Source organism: Mauremys reevesii, linkage group 11 (genome assembly GCF_016161935.1).
Source record: "Mauremys reevesii isolate NIE-2019 linkage group 11, ASM1616193v1, whole genome shotgun sequence".
NCBI classification, from domain to species: domain Eukaryota; kingdom Metazoa; phylum Chordata; order Testudines; family Geoemydidae; genus Mauremys; species Mauremys reevesii.
Window position 1 is genome coordinate 25,027,561 of NC_052633.1, and position 20,138 is coordinate 25,047,698.

Genomic DNA, 20,138 nt, shown 5'->3' on the forward strand with positions numbered 1-20,138 from the left:
GATCTAGATAGTGTCAGGGCTAGTTATTGCTTTTTACACAGCACATGTGACAGGGCAGAGGGTACAAACAGTAAATGAACCTAGAGCAAGACAAATTCCAAACACAGGAGACTTTTCATTATTTTAGGTTAATCCATTTTTAGAATAGTGAGGCTGTTCTTTCATTGATTTCTGGTTGCCCTAACAATTAGATGCTGTTTAATTAGAAACAGATGCAACAGTTGAATGAAGTACTAGGGAAAACAGTATCCTAAATACTAAGATATCAAAGAGCTTTGAATAGCCTTATTATGTTTTAGAATTTCTAAATCTTTTCTCATCCATTGTCTGCATGAAAAGTATTTGCCTATAGCTTTATATAACACATGAATGTTCCTAAGCCTTTATATATATATCTTTTATGAAATGTAGCCTTAACTCTTAGACCCTGGCCTCTAGCCCCTACCCACCTATTTTCTATTAACTCTCTGCAATGCAGCATTCTGCTCTTAAATAAACTTTTTTTCCCAACATGCATTTCTGGGGGCTGGGCCTTTAAATTTGGCAAAGTCAAGCACTTGCAGCCCTAAATTAGCCATTTTGAAACTTGCTGCTGTTGCTGAAATTGTTTGTTGGTGAATCTCTTTCTCTTCTATTTGGAAACCATTCTCAACTTCCTTTACTTGTTCCTGGAAAACTGACATTCTTGCTAAACTGTGTGAGTATCTATATTTTTACTTAACTATATGTGGAAATTTTAAAATCTGAAAGTTGCAGTAGTACACAGCAATTATAAAATATGTACTGCATGCATAGTGGAGCTTAGATATCAAGCTGATATGTGCTTTATGAATGCAGTTGGACTTTGTGGACCTTTTGAAACCCATAGCTATGGTCTCCTCCTTTAATTTGGATGATTTAGAAATGTAAAGCAGATTAAAAAAATGTCTAGCCTTTTTCCTAGCGAAGACTGTCCTGAAAGATTAAACTGATCACTAGCACAGAAAACTTGTCATTATAGAGATCCCATACTGGGGTCCAGAAAAGACATGTTTATAGAGTCATTCATTGACTTTTGGGAAGACACCAGATCAGTTTACAGCTGTAGGGTGCAGTGCAGCCCAAAGTACTGTTGATGGCATAGATCCACTGCAAGTTCTTTAATAGCTAACTGCTTGAAACTGATTCTGCTCCTTTGCAGTGAAACCAGTGTGAGTTCTGGCCACAAGGGGAGGTATATAAGGATATTGCAGACAAAACAGGTATGCCAACCTGACTGAAGTCAGGCTAACAGTATCTCAATAACTCTACAGGAAATGAAGCCTAGAAGACAAAGCAAGAGATTAATCCTATCTCTAAAACTGACTTCCTTCATGGCTTTTTCAGTTCATATAGGGCCAATACTTTCATACTTGGGGAACCAAAGGTCCACTGACTTTGATGGGGTCTGTCAGCACTTCTGAAAATCATGCCATGCTCATTTGTCTTTTACAGTAAATGTGAAAATAGGTGCCTACATTTATATACTCAAGTTCAAAAATTTTGGACTGAATTGCATTCACTGATTTTTGGTTTTGTTTTCTCCCCAATTTGTGAAATGGTAACAATATTTACCTACTACACAGGGAGTTGCTAGTAAATAAGTAGTTCCTATTTGCAAAGTACTACCTAAATCCTAAAACTGAGCATGCAAAAAACAGTAGTTAGTGGCTGGGACTTAGCTGCCTCAGAACCTTGACTTATTTAGACAATTGCCCTTTGCAAAACATTCTGAATGGTGATAACTGTGTGCAGGCTCTAGTACAAGCTGGGCTGTGTGTCTTCTGGAGCAGAATTGGGAAGATGATATCAAAACAGCCCTTCCCTCCCACACATACTATTACATAAATGATTTATCTGTATTATGGGCACATCCAAAGTATGAGAGGTAGTGTGCAAACATAGTAGGATGCAGTCCATGCCCAGGAGAGCTCATAGTCTACCAAGAACAAGTGAGTCATTTTATTCCTGGGCATCAAGTGTCTGGAGCAAAATATAGTTATTAAACATAGGAGTTTCCCTGCTGGATGAGACCAATGGTCCACACAGTCCAGTATCTTGCCATTGACAGTGGTCACACCAGCTGCTTCAGAAGAAGATTAAGAAACCCAGCAGGTATGGACTATTCTTCCTCCAGAAGAAGTTTCCTGAATACACCCAATAGGGGGAGGTAGGTTTATGTCTTGAAGCATGAAAGTTTCTATACCTTTTAAAATTCTTATTGTTATATGTACTGTTAAAACTCTACCTTTTCTTATTTTTCATCAATCTGGAGGCTTTCTATGTTTCAGTCAAGGCTGGCATTGGGTAAGTTACTTCCTTTTCTCTGCCTCTGTTCTGCCTCTTACCCATTTGTCTTGTCTATGTGGACTCTGTGTACAATGCATGTTTATGTCAGTAAAACTATGAAGGCTAGAGGTTGTACTGGTATAACTATAGCAGCTTAAAAATCCAGAACTGGAATATTTATTTGTTACAGAAACTGTGCAGACTAGACACAATTGCTTTGGGGCCGGGACTGTCTCTTACAATATGTCTGTACAATGCTTAGCACAATGACACCCTGATTTTGGGTGGGGCTACTGTAATAAAATAAAACTACTGTAAGATTACAAAATCAACAAGAAAGAATATACAATTTCATCACTCTTTTGTTTTCACTCTTTGCTCAGCTTGCAGGCCAACAATGGCAATGTTCTCCATAATTTACTATTTGTTGCTAAGACTTGTGTCCAGTAACATTGCTAGTGTAGCTCAATGTTGGAACAATAAATTTTCCACCAGGTCCAGATCCCTAAAAGCCGCTATTTCAGAAAGACTAAGTCACGTTGCTCATTTAGAAAATGGGCTAATCAGCAAAATATGTAGCTCAACAATGGTGTGATTAATGTATCCTTCAGGGTAGTTGTCTTTTTTTTCTCTTCTGTCCATTCATCTCCAGTGTGTCTCCAATTCATCATACATCAAAGTATAGCCCTGCAATATGGCAAGACATTCCTGCTGCATTAGTTCAAAAATTTATTACTGTAATTCTCTATCTTTAATTTTCAATTTATTATTATTATTATTTTTGTACAATAGCAATTCAGCATGTGAAAACCTCTCAGTTTACCAGATCTTACAGGGCCAGATTCTGCCTCCTTTACTCATGTTGAATAGCACTTTACTCCATGAGTTGTCATATTGGAACCCAGGATAAACTCACAGAATAACTTTAATAATTAACATGAGTCAGGACGGCAGAATCTAAACTGTAGTGATTTACATCTTTCTAAATCAAGCTATCCTTCAAATGTGGGAAGGAAGGTACTATACTCTAAATTGTTGCAGGGAAAGGACTGCCACTCTAGTTTAATAGATCTGCAAATCATGATAATGTTCCTGTTGAACTTGGAATAACATTGGCTGCTATTTGAAGTAACTTCGGGATAAATTTGTAAAGGCAGGCTTTACTTTCTGTTCTTGCAGACCATAACAATGATCCTAGAAGAAATGAACTGCCAATCAGAGAATAGAGAAAAGACCAGGGCATTTTTTTCTTTAGTGTACATCTTTTCAGAGTTAAATCAGCTAACAATTCTACTTTACTATTTAATCTTTGCTGGCAAACTATTAAGTATTAAGTATTAAGCAGTATTCTGCATTCTATGCTTCTTATTTAAGAAGGCAAAACACTGGATGATACAGTGATTAATGGTATGAAAGATTAGTTCAAGATAAGGATAATTGGGATTGATTGTGCAACTCAGGATATATTTTTTAACACTTACTTTGAAAATTAGCAAACTTTCACTATTACTTAACTTGCTTTACATTAACATATGGCCATGGTTTTTTTCTGGTATTTCCCACTGAAAATATTCTGAGTTAACAGCAAGGGGAGGTTTGCTTTTTTCTTTAGGCAACTAGCAAATAGTCTGTTCACTTAGCTGTGTTAGAAAGAATAGATTAGACTTTAATTGTCTTGGTGTCAAGGAACCTATTATTCTAATAATGTTATATGGAATGAACAATTTTAAGAGACTTTATATTCTTAATATTAGGAAGAAAAATATAATGTATTTTAAAAGGAAAATAAGGCCTGTTAATATTGAGGAACAGATGTGGATTTAAAATTATTTTGTCATCTTATGTGGTCCAAGAATATTAGTCCTTCCTCATGTAGTGCCTAAAGCCACACACATGGAACTTGCTGTAAAACTCATTGTGGTAAGCCACATATCAAAAATGAGAATTTTGAAACTAAACTGAAGAGAGTTTAATATATCTTGCTCAAAGAAACTTCATTTAGAGTACCGGGTACGTAGCACTTCTGAATATCAACACCAAGTTGTCTCAGTTTGGACATCCAAAATGCATGGGCAATTTCAGAAATCTTGGGTAAATTTGTTAGGTTGCCCTTCGTTGACTTTCTCCCTGCCTCAATCACATATGGGGAGAGACATATGAGAGTTCCCCTTCCAATACTCTCTGACTTTGTTAGCATGTTGTAATTGAATCTTTACCTGAATAAGTATAGCTCTACAAAGTAGAATAATAAAATGACCAGCACTCTTGTTATATATTCTGGCTAGAGTCAGTACGTGTCCCATTAAAATTACTAGTCAGCACTTCCAGAATTAACCATTTTATATCTATCTATCTATCTATAGATGTGAATGAAAGTGAACCAGACTCTGAGCCTGGAGATTCTCCCTGTCCTCCCACTCATAGTATGATTTCTAATGTTATTCCTAACTCTTGGAAAGATTTTCATCAGTTATCTGTTGTCATCTTCTTTATGTCTTTTTCAAAGTGGCTACAGAAGTTTGTCCATTCTGTATCCATAAAGGCAAGTCAAACTTTACCCACTTGTGATGTAGAAAACAAGGGCACTGTTTGAGCCATGGTTGCTAGCTGGATTTATACAGTAATATACTTCTTTCTGTATCTGAGTGCAACACCTGTATACATAAGAGTAAGCAGCTGCCTTCAATCATGAAGCGTTATCTGGTTACATTGGTTTTCAGAGCCAGCACTCACCAAAATAACCTTCAAAGACTGCATTTAAAAATAAAATTATTGAACACTCATCTGTTGAAGGGATTTGAATGATCTTCCCACTTGACAGAAAAAAAAAATCAGTGCTACAGCTGCAGTTCCTGTAGGGAATGATAGTTGTTTCTGTAGTTAGGTTATCCGTACCTCTGGGCCTCAACTAATTAATTTCCTTCCTAATAGTTTACCTGGAGCAGGTCAGATCATTAAACTTTGTATGAAATAGCTTATGCCACAACATTTTGACAGGGAATAATAAGCACCTGCTGTTCTCAGATTCCTAGCAAAGAAGCATTGCTTATAACACCACAGATAATGTGCTCTCTGCTTTCTGAGAAATGGTCCTATGTAATAATGATAGAGGGCCATAGACTGCAATTTGTTTTAAGCATAACTCCCACTGCCTTCAATGGGGAGTTTTAGCTAAAATGAGTAACATGAAAAAAAGCTCAGGTTTGGTGGTTGGAATATGGGACAAAGAAGCAGGAACTTCTGAGTTCAAATCCTGGCTTTTACATTTACTCTTTCTATGGTTTGGGGCTGGTTGCTTAGCCTCCATCTGTCACAGTTTCTATATCTATAAAACTGGAGATTGTAATACATATATACATGCCATACCTTGCAGGAGTATTGGGATAATTAATTATTGAATTGTGCACTGCATCTTGAAGATGAAGGGCACATGGTGTGTAACTATGGGCGAGATTGTTCTGCAGGCCTGCACCCTGTATATGGTGATAGGGTGCCTTCGGAGGTACAGTGTCTGTGGGAGGCACTATTAATCCAAGATGCACAAAGTGATGGTACCTGCTGCATTCTCCTCAGGGGCATGTAACATCTGAGGTGTGCAGAGGGGATGGTAGGGCCATTTTCTCCATGTTCCCCTTTGGGTAGTAAGTACCCCAGGAGCACAAGCAGAGGGCACTCCCACTTTTCTTCCATCTAGGGCTGTTTCATATTGTGATGGATCTCCTAGCAGTCCCCTACCCATTGTACATCTCTTTCCTCCTGGCTAAGCAGGGATTATGTTTTCCTCCCTATTGCACTTCCCTTTCCCCTGGCTAGATAAAGAGAGGTCCTGAGCCAGGAGTTGGCCAGGCCGTGTATAGGAGTGGGAACTGCATAGCAGGAGGGACCTGAAGAGAACCCCCAGGAACTGTGGAACATCACAGCCAGTTGCACATCTGTGTGGGTTTATGGTGGAGCAGCAGCGCCTGTCTAGGGAGCCAGTGCAGAGAGGCCCCATCAGAGACTGGGCTTGGAATCCTTACTTCCTTGGACCAGAGAGGGCACTCCAGGCACTAGGCCTGAAGAGCCCTGACTCTTTACTGGACTGCCCCATAGAGCCAAATAAGAACCACTGTTTCTCACTTCAAACTGTAACTGTATAAGCATCTATAACCTTTCCCCTTCCCTGCCTAGTAAAACCTTTCCCTTGGCCATGTGTCTGAGAGGATATTGGGACCCACCACGACTAGTGCCTGTAAGGTCTAGCTGCTGAGGCACTTACAGTTAGGGTGGCCACTCACACATTACCAGAATACCAGACATTCTGGTACTTCTGGCAGGGGGCTGTCCCACCACTGCTGGCGTGACCTCAGGAGCATGGTGTGGGCAAGGTCATGCCGGCGGGGGACGAGTGCCACCCTTTTCATTATGGCATCCCCCATGTGATACTAGGCAAAACCACATCCGGATTTGTCTCTGTATTGAACAGGGAACTAACATTAGAAAAGCAGGACTGTCTGGTTTATAAACGGATACGTGGCCTGCCTACTTGTAGACTGCTTGCCTCTGAGAGGTGCTACACTAGGCACACTACTGCCACAGCTTGGGGTAAAGAATAATCCCAGTAATAACAATATTAACCTATTGCTTTTGTGGTTATTGATAGTAAATAAAGTCTTTGAAATTTTTAAGGTTTTCTTTCAAAAACAAAAGTTTGGGGGGCGGGAATGACAAAACCCATTTTCCATTTACATAAAACTTTTTGCTGTAAAATGCATAGGACCAGTCAAACAAGGGTTCCATTTCTACATCTCCTCCTCCCAGTCCCGCAAACACACTAAAATTGTTAACAAGTCACATTACAGCTTTTAAAGATAACTCAAGGGCAGCAAAACACGGAGGACCTCAAAGGAGGTAATTCACATGGGGGAGGGCATTCATCTTAATAGTGCTTAATTAAGGAAACCAGGACAAGCTAAGATTATTCTACTTTACTAGGTCTTTTTTTGATCTGGTTCACTAAGGGAGGGTAATTTAATTTTAAAGGATCAGAAGTTCGGTGAGATAAGCACACTCTTAGGTATTTAATAGAATTAAAAACACAGGTGAAGGGAAACTTACTCTTAAATTTATTCAAATCATCTTTAGAAAATCATCTGGGAAATGCCTCTGTTTTTCTGTAACATATTTTTGAAGCCAGAGAAATTACCCCCAAAATGGCACTTTAAAAATGATTAGGAAGTAATGTGTTAGGATGTGCTTGCAAAGGACAGAGATAAAACAGGGATCAATGTGTGCCCCGTCTGATAACAGTAATTGTGTTGCATGGAATAGTGCAAAGGGTACCAGAATGAGCGCAAAGAGTAACCCTGTCTTGTGCCCTTTTATTAAACTAACCCATTTAGGGCTTAAATCAGCAAAATCTATTCTATGGATGTGGAGGCACATGTGATTTCATCCAAGGTAAATCCTTTACTGAAGATAATCCAGGAGTGACACAGATAATCAGCACTGCTTCTCAGTGCTTGCCTAAGACCTTGCCAATACAACTTATACCAGTGTAAATGTATATGTAAATATAAACATTTATTCCACAATGGTGTAAAACACAGAGATCAGAATTAAACCCAAAATCGCAAGGCTAAATTCACTGGTCACAAAGGTGGTGGCATAAGTTACTCGCAGTGTGTAGTTTGGGTCACAAGACTGGCAGAAAAATGAATTAAACTGTACTGCTATGGCTGTGTGACCTGTGACTCTACCGGGTCTGAATCAGCACTGAATTTGGCTGTATGTGTGTAATGTAAGTGTAGCAGCCAACTGGAGAATGTAAAAGTGAAGGCTACTCCCTGCCAGGTGTTTTCCCTTGTACCTATCATCTTCCATTCCAAACAAAAATCAAGTGTTTCCCTTTACTGTCTCCTCTATTCACTACCTCACCTTAAAAAATAATTTTAAAAATCACCATCACCGTTTTCTGGTGCTATTAATCATACCTTTACTACCAAAATTACAGGAAATTAATTCCTTTGGGTGGTTTCTAAGTTGCACATATTTTGAGCTTGGGCTGTATTTATTAGCCTGAGTCAGATATTGTTCACTGCTGTGTTTAGCATTTTCAAAATACTTTGTTTTGTTTCTTTTCAGATTGATCAGGTGGTGTGTCAAGCTGAGCCTGGATACTTTTGAGAGACATGAATTGTTACTTTCCTAGAGGTAAAAAGTAACCCTGACAATGATCCATGAATTTTTGCTAAATGTGCTAACTAACTGATCATCAAATTGGCTCCAGTCCTGATTGCCTCTTTTAAAAGTTCTTATCCTTTATCCTTTTGTACAATATTTCTGATGACATTTTATCATGACCCATTTTCAGTTAATTCAAATATATGTATTATGGCCCAAATTCTGCTGCCCATATTCATGTTTAGAACCACCACATATATCTGCCCCATCTGTGGAACAGCCCTACTGGTGGCCATTGTAAATTAGAGCAGCCTTCACACAGCTCTAACGTATGCCCAAAGGTCCAGGGGGCTCACTGAGGACATTCACCTGGGTTGTTCCTGAGGTTAGAAGCAGTTATAATGAAGATCTTTTCTGGTGGTCACTAGCTGGTAGATGGATCTTTGGGTTACTCTAAATTACGAGTAGCCCTGGGGTTGCTCTCAATTATGCTAGTAATTGAACTGGCCCCTGGACAGGCCGAGGACTGGGGAGCTGCAAATGGCTCTCTTTGGAGTTCCCCCAATGAGGCATCCAGCCCATACTGGTCAGAGTTGAGGATTGAATCCTTCCAGTCATTGTCCAGCTACTTCTCACTCTATTCATTGCTATCTCATGCCCACTCCCACTCAGCCCTTTCCCACTTTACCTACTTCTTCTTTCACTTGCACAGCCTACCTTAAGGGGCAGAAAAAACTCCATCTGTACTCCGCCAGAATTCTGTGATGGAGCACTCACAGTAGCAGGAGCCTCCCCAGGTTTTGACAGAGTGCAGCATGCGTTCTCTTTGGCCCTGCTCAAAGGAGTCATGGTGAGTCAGCCACAGTCCTCCTCTTGCATCAGTCTTCTGCAGTTGCATTCACGAAGCTGATTGTGCCTCCTTAATGGGCCCTTTGTCCTAGATAAGACAGGCAGACAGCAACCCATTTATTCAATAGAGAAGAGGAGTAGGATGGTAGAGCTCATTGAAAATGAGGGGAAAATACACCTAATCAGGTATTTCCAGTGGCTACCAGCTGTTGCCCCAGTGGTTGGGAAAAGCAGCTTTGGAGGATATATTTTGTCTTTTGTTGTTTTTGTCTGAATGGTGTATTTAGAGCTAATAGTGGTTCAGTCCAAATGTTCTCTGTGTACATACAATTTCCTCCCTCACTGGAACTAGAAATCCATGGGATTACACTGAGATACACAGCTGGATAATATAGATCTTACTCCACTCAAGAGAGTGTAATTCCAGTTCTGTTTAACTCATTCTGTGACCCATTCTTTCCCATGCCTAAGCCATAAAACCATTTCATCGTTTTAATATCAGTTTCTCAATGTGCCCCTGCCACACACAAACCTCCTGCTTTCCCACTGGTTTTGTGGGTGGACAGGATGCACAAGAAGTCTATCCAACCTTTCGTATTAAAACTCAGTTTCTGGATCTTGAAAATATTAAACTCCTATCATAAATCTGGATGTACCACATGTATAAAGGAGTGGGTGAGAGCAGAAATTACGTATTTGAAAAGCTGAATTGCTGTACGACACTGGAACAAAGAAAACTAAGATTAGGAAAGTACTTCCTGGGGGCTAGAGAAGCATTACACGGTCTTTTCTTTGTCAGTGCTGCAGTATACGTTTATCACAGACTTCTCTCCCTGATGTCTCAGCTGTGAGCATTCAGTTCTCATCTATATGACAAAGCCTGAACCTCTGTTAGACTCCCATAGTTGTATCTGTCTGTATCTGGCCCCCTGTCTGGGCTTGGAATGAGAAAAGGGGCTGTGATTCAAACAGTTTGCCTAGCTATAATAAGGTCAGCACATGTGTGGTGTTAAGGGACTGGTTCTCCCTTGGGTAATTTTCCTCTGGATGATGCAGCTCTGGGAGAACACATTCTTAATTAAAATGCAATGAAAGTGATTTATACTTATAGCCCTGATTAATTATTTCCAAGGCAAAACACTAAAACCAGAGATAAGTTCCACAACTCTCTGTGGGTAGGGAAAGCCTTCCGCAGTGTGACATTATGCAGAATAAAAAGGGTAGTTGATGCAAAGCTTAGAGAAGAAGAGGCTGTATTCAGGCCCAAGAGATCCTATGTAGATCAGCTAGTCACATAAAGAATGTATAGAATGGCAAACTCCTCTCATCAATTTCACTGATTTTTCAAAAGATATTCGATGGCCCCCCATTGTTGAATAATTCTTCAGCCCTGAAGTTGCTACCATCATCAAGAGTCTGTACAGAGATGTGAAGTGCCCTGTAAAGATTAAAACCTAGACAACAGAACAGTTCAATGTGGACACTGGCATCAAACACAGCTGCATTTTATCTCTGCTTTTATTTGGCATTGCCATAGACTTAGCAATGAAGTATACAACAAAAACACTGATAAAGCATGGGTGTATGGGAAATGCCTACAAGACCTCAGGGCTGGTGCAAGGATGTTTCGTGCCCTAGGCCAAACCTCCTTGCGCCCTCCCTGCCCTCCGCGGCAGCTCCCCCCCTCCGCCCTGAGGCGCCCCCCTTGCAGCAGCTCCCCACCCCCCGCCCTGAGGCACCCCCCCGCCCCAGCTCACCCCTGCTCCATGCATGAGCATGAGCACCCTGAGCACGCCGTCGCTGCTTCACTTCTCCCGCCTCCCAGGCTTGCGGCACCAATCAGCTTAGGCACCGGGGTGAGCTGGGGCGGGGAGTGCCCCTGCGTGCTGCCCCCTGCCCCCTTACTTGCTGCAGGCGGCCCTCCCCACGCTTCCCTGCCCCAGCTCCCTCCTCCTAAATGCCGGCGGTGACTGGGGCAGCCAAAGATCCGGCCGCCACGGTCGCTGCCAAAGAAAATGGCGCCCCTCAAATTCCAGCGCCCTAGGCAACCGCCTAGGTCGCCTAAATGGTTGCACCGGCCCTGCAAGACCTACATTTTACTGATGAGATTGTGCTATTGAGTGACACCACCTGAAACTTACAAAGACAGATAACCTGGCAAAAACAACAGGCCAAACAGGTCTCAGAATTAGTTAGTTATTCTGAAACATCCTTGAAACCCAGATGTCAAACGGTAGCATCACATTAGAAAGCAAAAATATCAAGAGAGTAGAACAGTTCACCTACCTGGGCAGTACCATAGTGGCCAACAGAGACTTCAAGAAGGAAATGACATCTAGGATAGGAAAAGCAGCCACAGCATTTACTAAATGTAATGTTGGAAATCAAAGACACATAACACCGGCACAAGACTGAGAATTTTCAATTCAAATGTAACTTCAGTGCTAACATACAGCTGGGAGATGTACCAAAACATCGGACAGAAAACTAGAATCCTTAGAAAATGTACCTATGAGGGACTCTGGGCATTGGTTGAAGACTTCATTATCAGTGAAAAGATCCAAGAAATTACCAATCAGCAGCTCGTTACCACCAGAATCAGAAGGAAGTAGTGGATATATTTGGGTCATGTACTCAATGGTAATGTCAATGATAATTTTTAACTCATGTACATAGTGGTGAGAAATTCATCCTTGTGCTGAGGATCAGCACCATTAAGTTCCACCCAAGTTTTCAAAGGAGGAGTTAAGTGGCATTAACATTGTGCATGGAGCTTGTGCTGGCCTTGTGCACAAGGGTGAATTTCAGCTGATGTGAATTAATATGAATTTCAGATCTACAGTAAAAGGAGGGAGTGGGGGGGAAGGAATCATTTGTAATGATGTTTTTCATTTTCCTCAAAGAGAAGAAATCAGACTTTTACCTACTTTACCTTGTAATTTGATGCAAACTAATAACATTAGATTACTCCTCCCATCAAAAACCAACAACAAATATAAGTAATTAATATATTTTATATTAATATATTATGTTCCATTTGTCTTGGGAGCGGTAGAATGTCTCTATGAATCTTGCAGTCATGTCCTCATATGAAAAAAAAATGTATGTGCTAGAGAACAACATGAAAGAATTTAATAAGCGCTGGAACCAGTTTTGAACTTTAGTAAATGTTTGCAAATTCTTCCTGTAAAGTTTTAGATTTATTGTTTTGTGTGCTGGGTATAAGTAAGAATAAAACTAGTATGTGCACAGGTAGTTAGAATGGGGATGGGGCAGGAAAGGGGGATGTTATTTCTATTTTAACTTTATATACACGTGTGTGTATATATAACACACAGGTTAATTTACAGATTAAACAGTAATGCTGGAATACATGATTTGGGAATTAGTATATGATTATAAAAACAACAAGGAGTCCGGTGGCACCTTAAAGACTAACAGATTTATTTGGGCATAAGCTTTAGTGGGTAAAAAACCTCACTTTTTCAGATGCATCTGAAGTGAGGATTTTTACCCACGAAAGCTTATGCCCAAATAAATCTGTTAGTCTTTAAGGTGCCACCAGACTCCTTGTTGTTTTTGTTGATACAGACTAACACGGCTACCCCCGGACACTTGAGTATAGGATTATGTATTTCATTCATTTTTGGGAAGGAAATTTAACATATCTTTTCTATGGTTTTGTTTGATTTTTGTTTGTGATCTAAAATCAATGAAGAAAATAAACAAAGAAAATGCTCTTCTATGCTGTTATGATTGTTTGGTTCTTTCAGACCTAATGCCATATGGGAAGTGGTGCAGAGGGGTTTCAAACTCTCTTCGAGTCACATGCTAGAATAGCAGCTGTACTCCTCCCCCACCTCCCAGGGATAATTAATGCCTTACAACCTGCTTGTGGGGGAGGAAGCATGTTGGATTTTGCTTCCCTGAACTTGGCACATGGCATCATATAATTCTTGATTACTGATGCTTTCTGTGGGTGGAATGAAAAAAATGCAGCTGAAAGCTCACTTGTGACAAGAGCAGGTCTGTTAATTAAACATTTTTCACATATATTGCAGGGCATTGTATGTGAAAACAAAATAGAGCTTCCTTGAACAGACTCCTGCAAAATGATTAGATTATAAGATTTTCTTGTGCAGCAACATTCTCCTTGGTATAGATTTGTGCTGTACTTATGAATATCATGCTGCTCATTGACACACATTTATATCAAACCTTCCTAGGTATGCCCTGCCCAGCCAAAGGGACAGTTACTATGTCTGCCATTAGGCCAATCTCCATTTACAAAACTACCAATGCTTTTCATAGGGTAGGGATGACAGAGAGCCAGTAATGTTATTTGCCTACCATTGAAACATAGCCTATGGAAACGTCTTCTCTTAGTTCCAGTGCATAGTGTCGACAGACGAGTGTGATCAGGGAAGGTAGAGATTGGCAGCTGGTATCATTATCCTGATACTGTCTTTAAGTATAGAATGGGGAAAACAGATATTTTGTGCACAACACTGCAAGTAAATATGCCACACATTAAACCATGGAACGTGGTATATAACTGGGTTGTGCCCAGCCCTGTGCGGTTCTGTCCCCTTTGCAAAGCTGGCAGGCATAGGCCTATTGCAGAGAACGTGAAAATCCCTCTACTAGTGCCCTCAAAGGTGTAGCTACCTGAAAAGCACTGGCATGATGGAAGAACCAAGAATTTGCCCTTCCTCCATTTGCCCCAGCGCGGGGAACTAGTGAGCCGCAGAGGGAAGCCCTTAAAGGCCAGACAGAACTCCTCCTGGGATTTATTCAGGCTAGTGCCTGTGGCAGTATGACTGCTAGCCTCCCAAAAGAGATGAGGAAGGGACAATGATCCTGTCTCCACTCCACACCAGCCAAAAGAGCAGGGTTGGTGCAAAAATGGGTTGGGGAGCACATGCTGCTCCTTTTTTAAAGGGGCAGCTTTTGCCCAAACTCTCCTGGCTCTCTTAAACTCATTGTGCCTAAGTCTGGCATGGTGGACCAAATTCTGAACTTAGTTATACTGGGGTAAATCTGGGGTAACACCAGTGAAGTCAAGGGAATCACTCTGGATAAACTCCGATCTGAACATGAATGAATGTCTCTTGCAGCTCTCTGGGGTTGTTCATCTTTGTATTCTTTTCATACTCCAGCCTCCCATTAGCTCCTGTGGGAGGTTCTGATGCGTACAGAGCATTGGCCCTTTAGCATTCTATTTTCCTTGGTTGGTGAATGTCAAATATTATCACAGTATGGTAAATGGTAAGGGGACTGGGACAATCAAGTCATATGTTAAATGAAGCTTGAGGGTTTTCTCGTTATCACAGTGAATCATTATTTTAAAATGTGTTTCATTATCTCCATAATTTACTAGGGGATTTGCTGAGGAATAAAGAGAAGAGGATCCATAGTAATACTCTGTTGCCATTATTGCTATCATCTGTTGTGTGTGACTGCTGTCTTTAATTCTTCATCATCTTGTGTCTTGGAGATATCACATCCTTTCCTGAACATCTCTTGAATGATAGACCTGAAGGACCAAGCAGATTGCTCCTCTCCCTCAACCACAGAGAAGGTAATAATGGTAAATCTACAATTCACATGAGATTGCAGAAAATTTTGATTTATAAATGTACAGAATTTTTTTAAAATAAAAACTTGCTTTTGCAGATAAAGTAGGGAGACAGTTTTAGCAAGACCAGCTCACATATAGAGCAACAGAAGCAAACCTATTATTTTTAAACACCTGAACATGGATTAGTGAGAAGTCCCCAAACGGCATATTGTGAAATGATCACTTCAGGCATTGCTGTAGCAGTGATTAGCAGGTGTCTCAAATACTAGAGCTTTAGCTGCGATAGCACTGCCATTAGAAGTTTAGAACTGTAACTTAAAAAAAAATATAAAGAGATTTTGGTCTGACAGGTCTTAGAGCTCAGGGGAAAAATCATTTGGCTGCTTGAAGTATTTGATTATGGAGAAATAAATAAATAAATAAAGGGGCTTGTTACCAGTTAACAAGGGTGACTTAAAACAGGAAATGAGTGCAAAACTGGCATCTACAGTGAGTGCCTCTGTGCCCCATTAGAAGGAACTGGGCTAAATTCCACTCAGCCCCACTGAATCTGCTTTGCATCATTCTGACAGTGCAAGTGGTCCTAACCCCACTTCAGACAGCCACTGGAGGATTTACCTTGTATAAGGGGATCCTCGAGTGGTCCAATGCTTCCTCTGCCACTTCTCCTTGGTCTTGGTGAAAGGGAATGTTACTGGGTCATCCCTATACCCAGGCAATCCCCTACTGCTTGGGACCATAGGCAGCCATAATAATGCAGAGCAGCCTGAAGAGTCTGTTATGCCAAGAAATTGATCCAGCACCAACTGGTTCAAGGATCAAGGGGAAGCAAACATGTCTGAAGGCCACCCTTGCGCCTAACACCCCACCTGAGCTTTACCGGGTGCAGACCCCAGCATATGTCCCCTGGTCTAATTTCCATACATATATCCATAAGTAGAGGCCACGTTGAAAACCTAGAAGACAGAGCTAAAGTTTAAATAAATGTCAAAACAACACATACAACATAGAATCATAGAACTGTAGAACTGGAAGGGACCTCAAGAGGTCTTCCAGTATAGTCCCCTGCACTCAAGGCAGGACTTAATATTATCTAGGCCATCCCTGACAGATGTTTGTCCAGCCCGCTCTTAAAAATCTCAAATGATAGAGATTCCACAACCTCCCTGGGCAATTTATTCCAGTGCTTAACCACCCTGACAATTATGAAGTTTTTCCTAACATCCAACCTAAACCGCCCTGGCTTCACTTTAAGCCCATTGCTTCTTGTCCTATCCTCAGAGGGTAACGAGAACAATTTTTCTCCCTCCTCCTTGTAACCACCTTTTATGTACTTGAAAACCATTATCATGTTCCCTCTGTCTTCTCTTCCCCAGACTAAACAAACCTAATTTTTTTCAATCTTCCCTCAGGTCATGCTTTCTAGACATTTTTTGTTGCTCTTTTCTGGACTTTCTTCAAATCTGTCCACATCTTTCCTGAAATGTGGCACCAGAACTAGACAAGGTACTCCAGTTGAGGCCTAATCAGTGTGGAGTAGAGAGGAAGAATTACTTCTTGTTTCTTGCTTACAACACTCCTCCTAATATATCCAAGAATTATGTTTGCTTTTGTTCATATTTAGCTTGTGATCCACTATGACCCCCAGATCTCTATCTGCAGTGCTCCTTCCTAGGCAGTCATTTCCCATTTTGTATGTGTGCAACTGACTATTCTTTCCTCAGTGGAGTATTTTGTATTTGTCCTTATTGAATTGCATCCTATTTACTTCAGACCATTTCTCCAGTTTGTCCAGATCATTTTGAATTTTAATCCTATCCTCCAAAGCACTTGCAACCTCTCCCAGCTTTGTATCATCCACAATCTTTGTAAGTGTACTCTCTGTGCCATTATCTAAATCATTGATGCAGATATTGAACAAAACCAGACCCAGAACTGATCCCTGTGGAACCCCACTTGATATGCCCTTCCATTTGGACTGTGAACCACCGATAGCTACATTTTACCTTCTTTAACATTTTAACAGTGGACTGAAGTACTGTTCTCCAGATGTACAAAGGAGGTGTATTTGCAGCAGCTATTCCAGCTAGATTTACTTCAAAGCTTGAAACTTAACAACTTTTTCTGATTTAACAAATAAAGAAAACATATTTTTTACTAGTCACGTGTAATGTCAAGCAGTTGCATTGAATGCTTTGCCTCCATGGACTATATCAGGGCATCAGAACATTTATTGGACTGTGCCAAATCAGCTAGGGAAGGGGCTAAGCAGCAAAGTTTGGATCCAAAGTTAAAGGAGTCATCAGATTTGGGATTCTGGTGTAGACCCATCTGGTATAAACCCTATGAGTTTTATACTTCACAATTATATTTCAGGAAGGCGAGGTGAGGAGAGGCATTACTTCTTACTAATGCATAATGTAGCTCTGCATTGCCTTGACTCCTAAGGTTAGTCAGGCAGGAGTAGAAGAGAGCCTGGTGTGGATGGGCCCCCCTCTCTGCAGGAATGAATTGTGAAGCCACTTGTGCGACAAGTACATCACACAAATAAATGAAGTCCCAATCATGCTTGCTATAGCCATCAATTGTGCAGGTTGCTCATAGTTTTTATTCATTTTTATGCAAAGTCAGCATTCTCTCTTAGTAAAATGGATAATAAAATGCATAAAAACTATGGGCCAGATCGTTGGCTGGTGTAAACTGGTGCAGCTCCACTAAATTCAGTGGACCAATTTACACCCACTAAGGACCTCGCCCATAATTTGTATGCATTTTATCATCCATTTTACTAAAAGTTAATGCAGTCATTTTTCTGTCATTTTTAAGATGGCTTTTCCCTCTAGCAAGAATATCTATGGTTGGGATTGACAACGGGAGCTAAGGGCACCCAACTGCCAGTGGCATGGGCATGGGATTTGGGTGCTAACCACCTTATATGCTAGAAGTCTAAATCTGTATGCTTAACAGTTGCTTACTCCAGAAGCCACAACACTTCTTAACTTGTATTATTAATTAAAAAGGTGCACCAGAGGCATCAGATACCTCTACGTTTGCTACATTCATTGAAATATAAAAGCTAAAGGCACCTATTCAGACTGGTGGCAGGATGCTTCAAGTGACCATGCCTATGTATATTTGAATTAAAACTCATTATTCAGTATCATAAAAAGGCAGCAGAAATTGAGTGATTCCATTGTCTTATAATAATTCCAGTCCATAACTGTCATACAGTGAAATTCATGGTTGGAATTTGTGATTCTCATCATATAATTAACAGTATGAGTTCCAGGAGCAATGATTGTAATACAGCACATTTAAGAGGTTCTGAATTTGTGGAGTTCATCAGTTAACAGAAAACAGGCAGGAGAAATCAAGTGATGTGATTGGCCAATAAGAATTCTGTGAGCCCTGACTATAACACACAGTATATTGACATGGAGCTTATGAGACGTGCACACATACACACACACACACGAACACACACACACACATATATACTCACACACATTTTGACAGTATTCTGTCTTTGCAGATGACACTTCAGTGAGAATTGTGTTGTATTAATTCACACCTAATTGCTTGACAGCACCATTCCTTCAGTTTCATGCCTACTGGTATAATAGCTATGAATTATAACAACAAAATATAGGCCCTGTCATGTCATATTACTTAAGTCTGACATCCAAATAATAAATTAAAATTTTTGGCCTGATGCCACAGACATGAATTATAAACATATATTTTTAATGTTGGTTGGCTGTGAAAGGCTGAATGGAGTAAATATGTTATAGACAATGAACTCTTAACCCTAGAGGCAGTTCCTCTAGGCCATGGTGGTGTTTGTTTTCCAGTTAATGTGAAAAGTTTCCTTTGCTGCTGCCAATGTTGTGACTATTCTGGATAAAGTGTACATCTTTCTAATTCGTCTAAGTGAGTGAAGTGCCCAAGGGTGAGATTTTTAAAGGCAAGTATGTACCTAAAGATTGTTAGTAAATATTAACCTTTTATTATTCTTTTTATATTAAACTCTCCTGATTTCTTGGCCAGACATCCCAGAATCTTTTCTGTATTAGCCAAAGGTGCTAGCTAAACTCTTATGTTAAAGAGCGTTTTGTTTTGGATCAATGAATGTCTTTGCCTTTGTAGGCCTGTACTTTATTATCCACTCTGTTTTACTCTGAACTTTAGCTGGACCCTAGTGTGTTATCAATAAGCTACATTTTAGCTGGACCTTAGGGTGTTATTGAATAATGGATTTTAACTTGTATGGGGCAGGTGTAACCTATATGGGACAGGTGTCTTCTGTAATTAATAAGCTTATAATCATCAAAGGACACTTTTAGCCTCTCAGGAATTATTCTAACAGATTATTTCTATCATAATGACTTGGTTATAAATATCTTTTGTACTTGATAAAATAGTGGATGTTTGACAGGATGTGTTGATCAATTATGTAAACCAGATACCATGAAAAGAAGTCCATGTTCAATGGCTCATTTTTGTTGTCCCGTTTCACACATAGAGATGTCTGTTATTATAGGTGTGTGGTAATGGATAAAATTGTGTAATTGAGAAGGGATGTTCATAAATGCTCTCTAATCAATAAACTTAGTAATTGACAAAGTAGCAAAGGAACATGTGGTATAGCAGCTGTGTTCTATAATCAATGTATCAGCAAAACCTTAATGTATGGATTAATGTCTAAGCATTAAGAGTTAATTGTGGTCACATATGGTCCTAGTAATGATTAATTAGTTACAAATATTATGAGCTTGCTCATTCAAAATCGGATCAAGCATGAAAAACTGTTTGTTTTGAACAGTATATAAAGGAGTAAGATTTAGGGAGTTAGTCAGAAGTGAATTCAGGTAGACTGCCTCACTTCTGTAGTTTCATATTTGGTATATATGTTTCCTTTTTCTGTATTCTGTATTGTACTGCCTTAAGTATTCCTGAGTTAGTTGTTTAACAGCATGACTTAGTAAATCCAAATACACAACAAGATGCAAATAGGTGACCACTAGGATTTTTCAAAAGCACCTAAGGCAACTAACTCCCCATTGAAATCAATGGTAATTAGGTGCCTAAATACCTTTGAAAATCTGGGTCTAAGTCACTTATGAAAATGAGACTTAGAGCCTAAGTCACTAAGCCACTTTTACAATGTTTTCCCAACCCTCCATAAGGTTGTCAATCTGACAATTTTCACTTCCAAATTTAATTTAATTCCAAATACACC

The 20,138-nt window shown here is 40.1% G+C and overlaps 1 long non-coding RNA gene across 2 annotated transcripts; it reads left to right on the plus strand.

Annotated features, from left to right (window-relative positions):
* The first annotated feature begins 564 nt into the window (after positions 1-564).
* LOC120375114 lies at positions 565-14,898 on the plus strand. Of its 2 annotated transcripts, XR_005586437.1 has the most exons (5): positions 565-697; positions 1,181-1,241; positions 2,090-2,188; positions 8,431-8,499; positions 14,699-14,898. It is a non-coding gene; the product is annotated as an uncharacterized LOC120375114 (long non-coding RNA). The 2 variants fall into 2 exon arrangements; XR_005586436.1 differs by lacking the exon at positions 14,699-14,898 and having other exon boundaries at positions 8,431-8,664.
* Positions 14,899-20,138: the final 5,240 nt, after the last annotated feature.